The sequence below is a fragment of the Mobula hypostoma genome, chromosome X2, assembly GCF_963921235.1.
Source record: "Mobula hypostoma chromosome X2, sMobHyp1.1, whole genome shotgun sequence".
Lineage (NCBI taxonomy): Eukaryota > Metazoa > Chordata > Chondrichthyes > Myliobatiformes > Myliobatidae > Mobula > Mobula hypostoma.
Genome location: NC_086129.1, coordinates 11231233 through 11249856, shown reverse-complemented (window position 1 = coordinate 11249856; position 18624 = coordinate 11231233).

Genomic DNA, 18624 nt, shown 5'->3' with positions numbered 1-18624 from the left:
AGGCATTTTTGCCCATTTAACTGCCACTTGCTGGGTATTTTTTTTTGTTTTTCATACCATTCTCTGTAAACCCTAGAGGCTGTTATGCGTGAAAAATCACAAGAGATTTTCAGTTTCTGAGGTACTCTGTCACCAAAAAATCATTCCATGGTGAAAGTTACTTAGACATTCTTCTTCCATTCTAGTGCTTGGTCTTCTTCTTTCATTTCCGGCAGTTTAGACGCACCTAGGCATATTACTGCCCTCTGCAGGATGTATAATTAATTATAATTCCGCTTGCAAATACTGTATGCACTCATTAGATAGCAACGCCACAGATTGTTTGTCTTCCCAAATTTTGTCACGTGCTTTCCAAGTAATTGCATTGCCTCAATTACATTAATTTCATCTGAATCATTTGTAAAACTAAAAGCTTCTTGTTTGAGAATATTCATTCTCACATGCTTAACGTTTAAAAATTGCTGCTTTCCAAGTCTATCTGCTATTTCCAAGTTTTCCTTTTCTTGAGTCAAAGCCTGTAGTTGTTTACTGAAATCTTGCAGTTCTTCTTCATTTGTTTCCATGTTTTCGTTTTATAATCCGAATGTAGATAATTCACTTTGCAACTAATTCCTTTTTCCTTTTGTAACTTTGTCATAAGTTCCTCCATTTTTTAATCTGTTTTCCATGTCACTGAATTTTTGACAACAAGCATCTTTTTCAGAAACCATCTCCTTTAAATGCAGTACTGTTTCGTCCAATCTCTTTCCAACTCACAGTTGTTCTTATTGAGTACTTCTATTTGTTGATGGAGTTCTGCACATTTACCCTGGGTTTCAACCATGTTTCTTGTAACATAAAATCTGAGGTTTTCCCTTAAATTCTGGTACATATTTCGTAAATTCTTGACCATTTGCGATAAGACTCCTTGCATTCCCTTGTAAAATATATATATACAGCCATTAATTTCCTGCCTGTCCTGCCTGTGAACTGTTTGATCCTCCATTCATGACTCCATGACTGCTTTCCACCTAAGCCCTGTAATACCAAGATGTTTTTCTGCAGACTTGACTATAATTTTAATTTTTATTTTTTCGGTTCTTTTGTCTGTTTGCACTGAACAGTTAATTGCATCTACCATAAACAGTATGAAATCCTTCTTACTCATTATTAGTGTATCCTTATTTATCATATTACAGCCCTCACAGTTCACCAGGTTATTATTCCCTTTATTTGTTTGCTTGATAGCGTGCTCCTTTTCAGTAAATGCTTTCACTGCCTCTGTGTAACAGATCCCTTGAATTACTTTTACATATTGTATCTCAGCTTCTTTCTTGCTATTAACGTACCCTCAATAAGCTGCACTGTGTTCCTCGCCACAATTACAGCATTTCAGCCTAGCTCTCACCTCACATTTCCCGTATTCATGTTCTCCAGCGCATCTCCCACATCTTTGTTTCCCTCTGCAGACTGCCGCAATATGCCCAAATTTCTGACTTTTAAAGCATCTTAAAGGCAGTGGTATATATATTCTGACCTGATAACACATATACCCTAAATAAACTATAGTTGGCAATCTCTCTTCATCAAAGTTAATCATAACCGATAAACTGTCACACCTTTTCCCGTTTCTTGTAGCTTTCAAACGTTTGGGCTCAATAATTTTTGCTCCTTTTATGTTCTGTTTAATCTCATCCAAAGTAACTTTTGTTGGTATCCCCGAAATAACTCCTCTAGTCCACTTTCTGTTGTTGGGTATTGAGCATTGTACTTTTTTGCCGTCTATTTTATTTAATCTTATCACTTTGCCTTGCTGAGCACTGACCTGACAAATCACTAATAGCGATCCATTTCGTAAAATCTTTGCTCTTTTGACTTTGCCTATAAGTTTGTTGATTATCTTCGTCAAATGAATCAGGTTCCATTCGCCAAAAGACGCTCCGTCTTCGCTCAGTTTTATAATTGCTTTAATCTCATCTTCTTTCCGTTGTTTTGCAATCCTATTTTGTTTGTCCCCTGACTCCTCAGAGTCTGACATCTCATACCTCTGTTTTCTTTTCTTACTCTTTCCACTCCATTCCTCTTTCCCACCAACCTCCATCTCTAACTCACTTCCACTATCCGTCAACCAGCAGTTCAACCTGCAGGATACTTTCTTTATCAACTCAGTAGTTGTGGCCTCCATGCTCTTTTCTCACCAGCAGTTCTTCTAACTCAGCCTAAGTCCAATCCACCCCACTCCACCCATGCTTGGTCTTCCCTCTCTCTCTCTCTCTCTCTCTCTCTCTGTCTTGTTTTACGGCGGTTGGCATCCAGCTTAATGGTGCATTACCGCCACCTTCTGCTCTGGAGTGTGCAATAGACGTACATTCTAAATCCCTTCACCCAATCACACACACACACACACCCTAACCTACACTTTACCCTCCCCTCTTTGGCCATCCTAGTACCCTATTCCTGTTTATCCTTCATATCCAATAAAAAAAACCCTGTACCCCTTAAGAAAGCTAAAAATACCCTAACCTGTGCTCTCTTACCCATGCCCAGCAACCTTTTTAATGTGAATTCCTGCACCCCCAATTCCCTTAGTTTAATTCTCATCATCTCTCTCTGTATCCCACACTTCCTGCAACTCAGAACTACATGTTCTACTGACTCCTCTTCCTGACATTCCTCACACAATCCTGTCTGGTGTTTCCCTATCATTTTCAATGTTTTGTTTAATGCACAAGTGCCCCAGCCTTAACCTAGTCAACACAGTTTCCTCTCTTCTGTAGCCACTACCTACCCTAGTACCTGCAACACTTTTTTGTATTTGATATAAATGCCTCCCTTTCCCCTCCCTGTCCCATCTTTCTTGCTACATTTGGTTGATTTTTTTCCCAGATTACACACTTAACCTCTGCTTTACTGATACTAATGTGCATTTCCACGTTTTCTTTCTTTAACGCCCTCTTTGCCAACTCATCCACCCTCTCATTCCCCTTCACCCCTGCATGTGCTGGAACCCATAGAAATTTTACCTGACCTCCCTGATTTGCAGTTCTTGCGACTAACTGAAGGACTTCATAAAGTACATCTTGCCGACTGAGTGAAAAGACCTTAAACTTGCTAGAACTGAGGATGAATCTGAACATATCAATGCTTTGGCTTGTCTGGCTTTCTGCACCCATTGCAACGCAACCAACACTGCCAGCATCTCCACTGTAAACACCCCTAACTTATTAGATGTTCTTCTGCTGATTCCAATTTCTTTTGCTGGTGTAACCACTGTATAAATGTGAGTATAATCACTATACTTTTCCATCACATGACAGTTAAATGCATTTACCAAATCTGTTTTATATCTTTCTTTCCTTTTTACCTCTAACAAATGCCAGTCTATGTCAGGCCATACAAGCTTCCATGGAGCTACAACCGGATAAACTACTGAAGGACTTATCCTCAGATCAACACTCCACATTCTTTTGCGATATCATTCCCTACCCGACTAAAGTTATCCCTCTGAAACCTCCCATTTTCCCAGCACTCCTGCAACACTCCTTTAGTAGGGTGAGAATCATTGTGCCCCTGCAAGTTAGCCCAGTAGTTTGCCATCAGTTGCATCCTTCATAGTTCCATAGGCATTACTCCCATTTCTACTTGTAGGGCCAATACTGTTGATGTTTTCAAAGCCCCACCTCACACTCTCAAAGCCTGAGCCTGAATCACATCCAGTTTCCTTATAAGAGACCTAACTGCTGATCCATATGCTGTATTTCCATAATCCAATACAGATCTCACTAAAGCTACATACATTCTCTTCAACGCTGAACAACTTGCTCCCCATTCCCTACCAGCCGAACATCTCATCATATTTATTACTTTTTTACATTTCTCCACAACTTTCCTGATATGGTCTGCCCATGTTAATCGTGAATCAAATATAACTCCCAGAAATTTAAATGGTCCAACCCTTTCTAATTCAATCCCATACATCCTTAACTTCTTCCCTACCTCAATTCTTTTCCTGGTAAAAAATACAGTTTGAGTTTTTTTTCTACATCCCCAATCATAACCCCACTCCACCACTTCATCAATTGCTTCTTGTAGTTTCCTGATTATATGCTCCATGTTCCTGCCTCTTTTCCACGAGGCCCCATCATCCGCAAACAGTGACCTACCTATATTCACTGGTACCTTTGTGAAGACATCATTGATCATAATGATGAAAAGTAACGGGCTAGTCACACTACCTTGAGGTGTACCATTTTCAACTATGTACTGTTTTGATAATTCTGATCCAATCCAAACTTGAATTTTTCTACCAAACAAAAACTCTTTAATCCAATTAAAAACTCTCCTACCAACCCCCATCTTCTGCAGTTTAATTAATAATCCTTCCTTCCACATCATATCACAGGCTTTTTCAATGTCAAAGAACACTGCCACTACTGACTCTCTATTTGCCTGGGCCTTCCTTATTTCAGTCTCTAACATAATCACTGAGTCCATGGAATTCCTTCCCTTTCTAAAACCACTCTGATAACTTGCCAGCATTCCCCTTTTCTCAAGTTCATATGATAACCTTTCTGTTATCATCCTTTCCATTATCTTACATATACTTGATGTTAATGCAATTGGTCTGTAGCTAGTGGGTTTTGACAGATCCTTGCCAGGCTTCCTTATTGGAATTACTACTGCTTCTTTCCATGCACTTGGTAATCTTCCCTCCTCCCACACTCTGTTGTAAAAATGCAGCAACTTCAAGAGCGCTCCTTCTCCTAGATTTTTTAGCATCACAGAGCACATCAGATCTTTCCCTGGGGAGGTTGGTCTCGATCTCTTTATTGCTCTCACCATTTCTGCTAATGTAAATAGATCATCAATTATATCATCTGTTCCTTCCCTCCTGCTTAACACACCTGGGTGTTGACTCATTATTCTTTTCCTTCTTCTTCTCCCTTCTTCAGACAAATTTTCTGAACTGTGTATCAGTACAAATGACTTGGCCATGACCTCAGCCTTATCCCTACTGGAGACTGCAGTTTCCTCCTCAGATATCATTACTGGATATTCCCATTCCCTTCTATCTCCTCCCATCCTCTTAATCATTCCCCATACCTCTCCCACAGGTATTGTTCTTCCTATTTTGTTGCAAAAACTCCTCCAACTTGCCCTTTTAGCTTGACGTGTAGTTCTTCTCACCACAGTCTGTGCTTTCTTATATTGAACCAAATGCTGCATATTATGGGTTCTTTTAACTAGCCTGAATGCTCTATTTCTGTTTTTTACAGCCTGACAACATTCCTCTGTCCACCATGGTACCAGTTTTCTATTCATCCTACTCTTACTCCTAGGTATAGATCCTTCTGCTGCCATGATAATTGCTGAAGTCACCTGACTGTTTAATTCATCTATATTTCCAGAAATGTCAATCTTTGTCAACCCTTCTTCACTCAACTTCTGGAATTTACCCCAATCTGCTTTTCCAAACACCCACTTTGGGATTCCACCACCTAGTCATAGTCATACTTTATTGATCCTGGGGGAAATTGGTTTTCGTTACAGTTGCACCATGAATAATAAATAGTAATAGAACCATAAATAGTTAAATAGTAATATGTAAATTATGCCAGTAAATTATGAAATAAGTCCAGGACCAGCCTATCGGCTCAGGGTGTCTGACCCTCCAAGGGAGGAGTTGTAAAGTTTGATGGCCACAGGCAGGAATGACTTCCTATGACGCTCTGTGCTGCATCTCGGAGGAATGAGTCTCTGGCTGAACGTACTCCTGTGCCCAACCAGTACATTATGTAGTGGATGGGAGACATTGACCAAGATGGCATGCAACTTAGACAGCATCCTCTTTTCAGACACCACCGTGAGAGAGTCCAGTTCCATCCTCACAACATCACTGGCCTTACGAATGAGTTTGTTGATTCTGTTGGTGTCTGCTACCCTCAGCCTGCTGCCCCAGCACACAACAGCAAACATGATAGCACTGGCCACCACAGACTCGTAGAACATCCTCAGCATCGTCCGGCAGATGTTAAAGGACCTCAGTCTCCTCAGGAAATAGAGGCGGCTCTGACCCTTCTTGTAGACAGCCTCAGTGTTCTCTGACCAGTTCAGTTTATTGTCAATATGTATCCCCAGGTATTTCTAATCCTCCACCATGTCCACACTGACCCCCTGGATGGAAACAGGGGTCACCGGTACCTTAGCTCTCCTCAGGTTTACCACCAGCTCCTTAGTCTTTTTCACATTAAGCTGCAGATAATTCTGCTCACACCATGTGACAAAGTTTCCTACCCTAGCCCTGTACTCAGCTTCATCTCCCTTGCTGATGCATCCAACTATGGCAGAGTCTTCCAAAAACTTCTGAAGATGACAAGACTCTGTGCAGTAGTTGAAGTCCGAGGTGTAAATGGTGAAGAGAAAGGGAGACAAGACAGTCCCCTATGGAGCCCCAGTGCTGCTGATCACTCTGTCGGACACAGTGTTGCAAGCACATGTACTGTGGTCTGCCAGTCTTACTGGCCAGACCTGCCAGTCAGGTCTGCCACCTGGTCTTACTTCAACTCTTTCACCCACTGAACATAAAACTGGGTAGTGATCACTGCCTACTGTTGAAGCAGTCTAAACTCCCCAGTTACTAACGCCAGCCAAGGTATTAGACACTAATGCAATATCTAAAACTGACTTAGTTCCTGTTGTTATGTCTATCCTTGTGCATCTACCATCATTCATACACACCTAATCCCTTTCTTCCATCAAATCTTCAATTACCTTTCCATTTGGATCTGTAATCTGATCCCCCCATATTGTGCTATGAGCATTGAAATCTGCACACCACACTACTTTATGTCTGTTTTGTTCTTGTATCCTTAATAGGCTGTCCAAATCCAACCTTTTACATGGATTGTAGTAGTTAATTATAACCACTCCCTCCCCTCTCTCCCACACTTCCACCACTATGTATTCCTGATCATCTCCTTTTTCCAGTACCCTATATGGTATACCTTGCTTGATTAACATAGCACAACCCCCTCCTCCCCCTATATTTCTATCTTTCCTTATCCTGTATACCCATGTACCGCAAAGTCTAAAGTTGGTTTCAACCAAGTTTCCTGAATATACACTACATCCGGTTTTACAACCATTTCTTTAATAAAGTGCTTGAATTCCTGGTTATTGGCCAGTAAGCTCCTTGCATTTCATTGCAAAAGAATCACCATAATTAGTATTAACCAACACATGACACTTCCTGGCTTGACTGATTACTGAGGTTCTCCCTCACTTCTTCCCACGTCAGTCCTACTAACCCTAAATGGTTTACTGCTGCTTTTACCACCAGCTGAATTTTGTCACTTTTTGACTTTACCTCAGCCGTACTATTAATCACTCCTGCAATGAATGTTACTAGAGCCTTTTTGTCTACATAAATCCTGTCATTTGTTCTTTGTTGCATCTCTCGTATCCCTATTGCTCCCTGTTCATTAGGAACATTATTCTGTTCTCTTGACATTCTTACAGCTTCTGCACAAGTGATCTTTCTTTTCACTCTTATTTCTTGAATTTTAGTCTCCCGTCTCACAGCCTCACACCCACTATATGCAACATTATGAGCTCCTCCACAATTGCAGCATTTTGGTTGAACTCCTGTTCCGCACTTTCCATATTCATGATCACCCCCACATCTAGCACATCTCCTCTGCCTTTTACAGTTTTTAGCCATGTGTCCAAACCTTTGACAATTATAGCACCTCAGTGGCTTTGGCACATACACCCTTACTGGGTAACTCAGGAACACCTTCCTTGGCACTCTTTTTTCTTCAATTTCAATCAATATTGATTCACTTTCTTTTTTCACTCCCTCCTTTGTTGTTTTCAGTCTTTGAACATTCATTACTTTCCCTCCTTTGATATTCCTCTTTATCTCCTCCATATTTATACTCATTGGTACCCCCATGATCATTCCTTTACAACCACTATTTTGTGCTCCCACCCTCCCTGTGAATTCCACCTTGCATTTTCCTATCTCTTTTAGCCTGAGTGCTTTCTCAAGTTGTTCCTCATTCGCACATCTTACCAATAGGTTGCCATCATTAAGGACTTTTGCAAATACTATTTCCCCTATCTTATTTGCCAGAGTTGTTGTTAGCACAAACGGGTTAATTTTCTTCATATGTCCCTGAGCCTTCTCATTAAACCTGATTATGACAACACCTCCTCTCTGAGCTTGTTCATCTTCCTCACATTCAGAGCTCTCTCCACTGTCATTTCTTATTTTTTTATTCCCTTTGTCTCAGTTTTCATTCATCCATCCCTCACTATCTCCTCACTCCCTTTATTTCTCCCTTCACAATAATCCATCTCTCCTCAGCTGCCTACCTCTGATCCCAAATCCCTATCCCGCTCCTTCTCCACTCTTTCGCTCAAACCACCCCCCCCCGCCTTGTCCACCATTACCAGACCCACACAACCCCCTCCCAGCAAATCCCACTCCTTCCCCACTCTCTTTCCCTCAACAAGTTCCAAACCACATTCACACATCAAAACCACAAGAGCAACCACCAGCCAAGTCAGTAGTCAACCCAGCCCACCCTATCCATTCACCAAGTCCCATGCTTGGTCTTGACCATCTCTGCACAGTTTTCTGCATTGAATTGCTGCCACGTGATTGACTGATTAGATATTTGCATTAACAAGACTGTATATGGGTCACCACCATTACCTGTACATAAAGTGGCCACCGAGTGTATAAGGCAATGCAATTTCAATAGATACAGTTTCTATGCTATTTATTTAGTGGGGGGCTGAGTTACAGAAGACAAATAATTGCATGACCAATCAGTCTCCAGGCATAATTGACAGGGAAATCACTCAATCAGCTGCACCCTCTACAGGTGAGGCAGTTGTTAGTTTATATATTGAAACACAATGAGATTTAGAAGGCTGCCATCTTAAATCAGCTCCACATCAACAGTGCTATTGGTTTTAACAAGACTATCAGAGATTGCAGTGGGATCTAGACCAGCTGGAACAATGGCAGACGGAATTTAATGCAGACCGAGCGTGAGGTGTTGCACTTTGTAAGACCAACCAGGGAAGGTATTACACAGTGAACGGTAGGGTACTGAGGAGTGTGGCAGAACAAAGGGATCTGGGAATACAGCTCCATAATTCATTGAAAGTAGTGGCATAAGTAGATAAAGAAAGCTTTTGGTACATTGGGCTCCATAAATCAGTGTACTGAGTACATTAGATGGGATGTTATATGGTTTATTTGGAGTACTGGGTGCAGTTTAGGTCACCTACCTACTGGAAAGATGTAAATAAAATTGAAAGAGTACAGAGAAAATTTACAAGGTTGTTGCTGGTTCTGAAGGTCATGAGAGTGTGGAACGAGCTGCCAGTGCAAGTGGTGCATGCAAGCTTGATTTCAATGTTTAAGCAAAGTTTGGAGAGGTACACGAATGGGAGGGGTAAGGAGGGCTATGGTCCCAGTGCAGGTTGATGGGACTAGGCAGTCTAAATAGTTTGGCATAGACTAAATGGGCTAAAAGGCCTGTTTCTGTGCTTTACTTTGCTATGACTCTATGACTAATGTGGCTGTCCATGACCTCCTCTACCACGAGTTGTGGTAGGACTTCATATTCTGCCTTGGTGGTCTGACGGAATGAACATCAAATTCTCTAACTTTCAGTCACCACTCCCCTCTACATCTTCCTTATTTTTTTTCTCCTAGATCCCATTGACTTCTATCACGCTAATTCTTCTGCCCAAACTAGTTCCCCTCCCCTCCTCAGTCACACGTCCCTTCTCTTTATTCCAAGCTCCACTATCCTGTCCTATCAGATTGCATCATCTTCAGCCCTTTGCCTCTTCCACCTAACAACTCTCAGCTTCTCACATCTCTCCTCCCACCCTAACCTTCCTAACACCTCCATCAGCTGGATCAACCTATCACCCTGCCATCTCTGGCTCTACCCCCTTCTCTCGACCTCTTTATGCTAGTCCTCTCCTCTTTCTTTCATCCTGGCCACCTGAGTTCCTCCTGCTTCTTTGTCTGTTACTCAAGATTAGTTGTAGAGTGATGTAGATGGTGGGACGTCAAAGTGCCATCACATCACCAATAGATGGAGAATCCAACTAATTGCTGTAAAATCGCCCATCATAATGGATAGATTGTGATTTGAGGTAGGTACGTTCTAGAATGTGATCAAGGAGCTGGAAGAAGAGACAGGCTAGATGATAGAAAATTAATGGGCTCACTGATAATGGAAATGAGAAGACCATCAGACTGAGAGTTGTGTAAACCACCAGGACATACGAAGAGAAAAATCAGTGATACTTAATTAGATGAAAACAGACACAACATCAAAAGTAAGGAACAATAGATTAGAAATAAATGCACTAATAAATCAATAGACTGTGTGTTTGAGAGTCCAGGGACATGGACTGAGGTTGGAGGCCCATGTGTGTGAGGGTGTGGGAGGGTGGGAAAGGACCTTGTGTTGATGTTGTTGTTTTATTTTGTTCTGTTGCTGTTGTTGCCACTGCCTGTGTTGTTCTGAACACAATATTCCAACTGTGTTCAGTTCTGGTCACCTCATTTTAGGAAGGGCGTAGAAGCTTTTGAGAGGGCGCAGAGGGGATATACCACGATGCTGCCTGGATTAGAGGGTATGTCTTATAAGACCATAAGATACAGGAGCAGAATTAGGCCATTTGGCCCATCGAGTCTGCTCTGCCATTTCATCATGGCTGATCCATTTCCCCTCTCAGCCCCAGTCTCCTGCCTTCTCACCATATCCGTTCATGCCCTGACCAATCAAGAATATATCAATCTCTGCCTTAAATATACCAATAACTTGGCCTCCACAGCCACATGTGGCAACGAATTCCACAGATTCACCGCTCTCTAGCTAAAGAAATTCTTCCATATCTCCGTTCTAAAAGGATGCCCCTCTTTTCTGAGGCTGTGTCCTCTGGTCTCAGGTTCCCCCACTGTAGGAAATATCCTCTGCACATGCACTCTATTGAGGCCTTTCAACATTTGAGAGGTTTCAATGAGGTCACCCCTCATTCTTCTGAATGCCAGTGAGCAGAAGCCGACAGCCATTATATGCTCCTCATGTGACAAACCTTTCAATCCTGGATTCATCTTCGTGAACCTTCTTTGAACTCTCTCCAATTTCAGTACATCCCTTCTTAGATGAGGGGCCCTAAACTGCTCTCAATACTCCAAGTGAGGCCTCACCAGTGCTTTATAAAGTCTCAACATTGCATCCTTACTTTGTATTCTAATCCTATTGAAATAAGGATAGGTTGAACGAGCTAGGGCTTTTCTCTTTGGAGCAAAGGAGGATGAGATGTGACTTGAAAGAGGCGTACAAGATGATTAGAGGCATAGGTTGGACATCCAGAGACATGTGAGGGGAAATGGATAATACAAGAAGTCATAATTTTAAAGTGGTTGTAAGAAAGTATAGGGGGGATGTCGGGGGTAGTTTTTTTACACAGAGAATGGGGGAGGGGGGTGGAACATGTTGCCAGATGTGGTGGTGGAGGCAGATAAATTAGAGACATTTAAGAGGATGATGTCTTGGTTTGGAGGCTTGCATGCCTCATTGACCTGGAGATCTACGTTGGGTGGAGTCAGGGTCTTGTGCTTTGGCTCTTAATAAGGTCAGCCATGCCAAACAGGTCAAAGGGTAGATCCCGGACTAAGGGAGGTTCTCTGGTCCTCCTGGTTTAGGGGTTCATCTCAGAGCTAACAAAGCTAACTGGTCAAAAAAAAATTACAGAAATAGCAAAAAAGATTCCTTCTATGTGGCCAAGGACAGAGAGTGATGGAAGACATTCATTGCTGTCCTTAATGCCAGTGGTGTACTGAGAAATTAATTAATAAGATAGGCATGTGGATGATAGAAGAATGGAGGGAGATGTAGGAGGGAAAGGTTTGATAAATCTTAGAGTAGGTTAAAGGGTTGGCACAACATCATGGGCCAAAGGGCCTGTACTGTGTTGTAATGTTCCATGTTCTGTGCTCTGTGCTGTGTGTTGTGTTGTTGTGTTAAACATGGTCGGCGTGCTATATTGGCACCGGAATACGTGGTGACACTTGCGGGATGCCCGCCAGCACATCCTTGCATGTGTTTTCTGTCAACGCAAACGACCCATTTTACTGTATGTGTCAATGTAAACGTGATAAATAAATTAATCTGAATCTAAATGCAGAGAAATTCCTAGTGAATAGGACTTGTAAGCCTGAATTTATTATAAGAATGGCTCATCTGAGGAATATTGTCCCTAAACTCATTAGGAAAGTAGTCCCTTAATCCCTGAGACAAAGATATTGAATCTAGCTGTTACAGGAGCAGGTTAATACATTGGTGAACTGAAGCAGGCCACAGTGAATGAGCTTTCTGATGAAGACATTGATGCTCCTGTCAAGGGTATTACATGGCAGTGGTATCATTTACAGACTGACAGGAATCACTTTCCTCACACAGTACAGGGCAGAGCTGGAGCACGATGTAAACAAGAATGCCATTGTGGATTCCAAACATGAAAAAAAACCTGAAAAAGATGTCAGATATTTGATTCAGATTTAGCTTTATTTATCACATGTACATTGAAACATACAGTAAAATGCATCCTTTGCATTAACAACATCCAAGGTGGTGCTGGGGTCAGCCTGCAAATATGGATATAATATAATTTAATATATTACTGTATATTTTATAATGTGAATATGATATTAAAGATAAACTACAGTACTGTGCATATGCCTTAGGCACATATATATATCTAGGATGCCTAAGATTCTTGCACAGTACTGTAGTAATTTTATGTATTGCACTGTACTGCTGCCACAAAAAAAACCAAATTTCATGACATGTATAAGTTGATAAACCTGATTCTGATATGGGTCTCTATTGTGGACTGAGAGTGGGAAGGGGGCAGGGAGAGGGGAATCATGGTTGGGAAATGGGGAAGGGGAGAGGGGAGGGAGTGGGAAGCACCAGAGAGACATTCTGTAATGTTTGAAATCAAATAATGACCTTGACTGGTGTCTCAAGGCTGGGTACGTCTGCACCCGTGCCATCCACATGTCCCTCACCCATGTGGACCCTCGCTATTTCCAATATCCTTTGCTCCCACCAGATTTATAAACTCGCTCTCCACTCCACATTGATAAATACAGTACTGTGCCAAAGTCTTGGATACCCTAGCTCTATATATGTGCCTAAGACGTTTGCACAGTACTGTATATTATCTCAAATTGCATAAACATGCTACATTAATGTGTGTTAGAGTTTCTTTCATAACCACATAAACATAACTTATAACCTGAATCAAAATTCTGATGATGGTGAAAATCGAAAGGATATGAATGTGCTTGAAATTCTCAGCCAGTCAGGCTGCAGTGATAGGGAGAGAAACACTATTAATTTTTCATTATAATCAAGTAATAACATGTGCTGGAGCTTGAAATGTTCATTTTCATGCCCTTTTCTGCTTAAGGGCTTCAATCCCAAACTGAATTCCTCACAATTCTTGCCTAAAACAGCTGGTCACATCGACATTAATTTCTTCCTCTACTGCTTTCATTCAGTGGCCTCTCTGGATCTGGGTGACCTGTTCGTTTTTGTGGGAGGGAAATGTTTTATTTTTATCTTTACACTATTTATTTAATTTAACTATTTAATATATATTAATATCACATTTGTTTCTCTATTATTATTATTATGTATTGCTCTGTTTGGCTTCCTTTCAGGCAATTAAATAAAGTTGTAGATTAAAAACAAGACAGTAATAGAAAAACAGTATTAAATAGATATGTAGCAGAAAATAAGTTGCAGCAGCACCATGGGATCCAAGAAGACCTTGCTTTGTGGATCCAGAACTGACTTGCTCACAGAAGGCAAAGGGTGGTTGTAGATGGTTCATATGCTGCATGGAGGTTGGTGACCAGTGATATTCCGCAGGGATCTGTTCTGGGACCCCCCCCCGGCTTTGTGATTCTTATAAATGACCTGGATGAGAAAGTAGAGGGTGGGTTAGTAAGTTTGCTGATGACTCAAAGGTTGGGGGTGTTGTGGATAGTGTAGAGCGTACAGTGGGACATCGATAGGATGCAGAACTGGGCTGAGAAGTGGCTGATGGACTTCAACCCAGATAAGAATGAAGTGCTTCATTTTGGAAGGTCAAATTTGAAGAGTATAATATTAATGGTAAGACTCTTGGCAGTGTGGAGGATCAGGAAGATCTTGGGGTCCATGTCCATAGGACACTCAAAGCTGCTGTGCAAGTTGACAGTATTGTTAAGGTGGCGTATGGTGTGTTGGTCTTCATCAACCGTGAGATTGAGTTCAAGAGCCGTGAGGTAATATTACAGCTATATAGGGCACTGGTCAGACCCCACCTGGAGCTCTGTGTTCAGTTCTGGTCACCTCACTACAGGAAGGATGTGGATACTGTAGAGAGAATGCACAGGAGATTTACGAGGATCTTGTCTGGATTGGAGAGCATGCCTTATGAGATGAGGTTCAGTGAACTTGGCCTTTTCTCCTTGGGGCAACAGAGGATGGAGGTGTTTAAGATGATGAGAGGCATTGATTGTGTGGATAGCCAGAGGCTTTTTCCCAGGGCTGAAATGGTTAACACTAGGGGGCATAATTTTAAGGTGCTTGGAAGTAGGTACAGAGGGGATGTCGGGGTACGTTCTTCCACACAGAGTAGTGGGTGCATGGAATGCACTGCCGGCAACAGTGATGGAGGCAGATACAATAGGGTCTTTTAAGAGACCCTTAGATAGGTACATGGAGCTTAGAAAGATAGAGGGCTATGCAGTAGAGAAATTCTAGGCAGTTTCTCGAGTAGGTTACATGGTCGGCGCAGCATTGTGGGCTGAAGGGCCTGTAATGTGCTGTGGATTTCTATTATCAGCCAGGGCTTGAAGAGTACTAGTAATCACTTTCCAGCAGAATATTGGCACAATGGAATACGAGGCAATTTCAACATTTATACAAATGTGAGATATTACATTAGGAGTAATAATTGAGAGAGCAACTGTGGAAATCGAAGCAACTGGAATGGGCCATTCAGGAAGGTAAAACTATTCAGAGTTAGTACTTTAAAGAACTGAAATGAATTCATCTGTTAATCTTGTTGGTTGAAAATATCGGTTGAGCACTCTGACATCACACACCAGAATTCTATTCTGAGTAAAAGTGTCAGAATTTAAGGCTTTCTTTTGAGAATGAAATATCCAGTTTTGTAACTTTGATGACACATACACTGTCACTCTCCACCACTTCATTAAACACACTTTTTCTTTTCAGGATCCACTCACACCAAAAGAAATTTGCAGAGCTGAAAAATTATAATTCAGGCACTGGAGAGAGGAAAAAAATTAAAGTCACAGTGCTGGGAACTTGGCAAGACTGGACAGATCAGCCAAAAGTGTCCTGTCGACGGGCATTGAGAATTATATAAATCCACAGCAGAAAATCCATTTTGCCTGGTCCACTTTCAATCTATTCTTTTCCAGCTGGAATAGTCACAATGATTTACTCCAATCAGGTTAGTTTTCCTTTGATGTAACTTTCCTAAATCCCACTGTTATGAAAAGGCTTAGGAAATAAACATCCCACAATCCACAAAGTACAATTCATCAAATTATAATGCAAGTTAAATTTTGCAGGGCAAAGAAGGCCATATTGGTTCAGGAAATATGACAGAAAATTTTAATTTCCATTACTGTATTTCTCTCTGAGGACGATGGATAGTTGTTTAGCCTCAGAGAACATATTGTTCTTGTAGATCAAGCACTAAATGCATTTTGAATGCTTGCACAATGCTCTGCATTGTCTCTTATAGAAGAGTCATAAAACACTACAGCACAGAAACAGGCCCTTCAGCTCATATAGTCTATGTTAATCTGCCTAAACCCATCGGCCTGCTCCCAGACAGTAACCCTATGTACCTCTCCCATTCATGTACTTATCCAAATTTCTCTTAAATGTTGAAATCAAACTCAAATCCACCACTCCTGCTGGCTTGCTATTGTGTCAGCAGTCAAGGCACTGCTTGGAAATAACAAGCAATGATTGTTATCAAGGTTGTAGGGTAGAATATTTGTCTTTAAGACCATAAGATATAGGAGCAGAATTAAGTCATTCAGCCCATCGGGTCTGCTCTGCCATTCTATTGTCACTGATTTATTATCCTTCTCAACACTATTCTCTGAGTCTTCTCCCCGTAATCATTGACATCTTTAATAATCAAGAACCTATCAACTTTGGTTCTAAGTATACCAAATAACTTGGCCACCATGGCCTCTGTTGCAATGAATTCCACAGACTCATCACCACCAGACTAAAGAAATTCCTCTCTTAGGTTCAGTCACTTGGCATTCAAGGTGAGGTTGTAAATTGGCTTTGTGGGAGAAGCCAGGGAGTGGTAGTAGATGGTTGTCTCTCTGACTAGAGGCCTGTGACTAGTGGTGTGCCACAGGGTTCAGCACTGGGTCTATTGTTGCTTGTCATCTATATCAAAAATCTGGATGATGATATGGTTAACTGGATCAGCAAATTTGCAGATGACACCAAGTTTGATGGTGCAATGGACAGCAAGCAAGACTATCAAAGCTTGCAGCAGGATTTGGACCAGTTGGAAAATGCGTTCAAAAATGATAGATGGAATCTAATGCAGACAAGTGTGAGGTGTTGTACCTCGGTAGGACCAACCAGGGTAGGTCTTACACAGTGAACGGTAGGGCACTGAGGAGTGTGGTAGAATAAAGGGATCGGGGAATACAGGTCTATAATTCGTCAAAAGTTGTGGCACAGGTAGAGAGGGTGACTAAGGAAGCTTTTGGCACATTGGCTTTCATAAATCAAAGTATTGAGTACAGGAGTTAGGATGATATGCTGAAGTTGTATAAGACGTTGTTGAAGCTTAATTTGGAGTATTTTGTGTAGTTTTGGGCACCTACCTACAGAAAAGTCAGATATAAGATTGAAAGAGTACAGAGAAATTTTACAAGGAATTTGCCAGGTCTGGGGGACCTGAGTTATGAGGAAAGATTGAACAGCTTTATTCCCTAGAATGTAGAAGATCGAGGGAAGATTTGATAGAGGTATACAAAATTATGAGGGATATAGATAAGGGTATGGCAAGCTTTTTCCATTGAGGTTGGGTGGACTACAACTGGTGGTCATGGGTTAGGGGGTGAAAGGTGAAAAGTTTGATGAGAACATGAGGGGAAACTTCTTCACTCAGAAGTTCGTGAAAGTGTGGAATGAGCTGCCAGCACAAGTGGTGGATGCAATTTCAATTTCAACATTTATGAGAAGTTTGGATAGGTACATGGATGGGAGGGCTATGGTCCAGCTGCAGGTTAATGCGACTATGCAGTTTAAATGGTTTGGCATGGACTGGATGGGCCAAAGGGCCTGTTTCTATGCTGTAGTGTACTATGACTCCTCATCACTGTTCTAAAGCGACGTCCTGCTATTTTAAGCCTGGGCCCTCTGGTCCTACACTCCCCCACTATAGGAAACATCTTCTCCACATCCGCTCTATCTAGACTTTTTAACATTCAATACGTTTCAATCAGATCCCCCGTCATTCTTCTAAACTCCAGCAAGAACAGGCCCAGAGTCATCAAATGGTCCTCATACATTAACCCTTTCATTCCCAGGATCTTTCTTGTGAATCCACTCTGAACCCTGTCCAACGCCAGCACATCTTTTCTTAGGTAAGGGGCCCAAAACTGCTCACAATAACCCAAGTGTGGTCTGACCAATGCCACACAAATCTTCAGTTTTAACCAGAGTCTCCCATAAGCAACTGGCATTCCAAAGTTCTTCACAGTCAATGAATACTTCTGAAGGCTTTCATGGTTTAGTACAAGGTAAGGTAACCAATTTCCTTACACCTGCATTAAGCCTAACTTCAAGCTAACACCTAATGTGTACAGTGCGCACTTGTAGCCAAAGTTGATTTGATCAGAATCACAATCACCTTTATTATCACTGACATCACTGTCCTGAAATTTGTTGATTAGCAGCAGCAGTGTAATGCAATGCATAAAAAAATTACTTTACAGTACTGTGCGGAAGTCTTAGGCACATGTATATAGTTAGGCTGCCAAAGACATTTGCACAGTACTGTAGTACTTTTATCTACTGCCACAAAGAAAAACAAATTTCATGACCTATGTGAGTGAAGATAAACCTGATTCTGATATGGGTCTCTATTGTGGACTGAGAGTGGGGAAGGGGGCAGAGAGAGGGGAATCATGGTTGGGAAAAGGGGAAGGGAGAGGGGAGGGAGCGGGAAGCACCAGAAAGACATGATCAGTAGCCCAACTGTTTGGAATTAGGTGACCTTGCCTGGTGTCTCAGGGCTGGGAGTGTCTGTACCTGCACCACCCCCCCCCACCAACACTCCTTCTCTGTCACCTGTCTCACACCCCTTCTATGGCAGGTGCTCCACCCTCACCATTCCCAACATCTTTTACTCCTGCCAGATGTACAAACTCACTTTTCCTCCCCACGTTGACAAATACAGTGCAAATAGAGAGCAAAATCACAATGTGGTGTTTGTTGGCTTGTGGGTCATTGAAAAAATCTGATGGTCGAG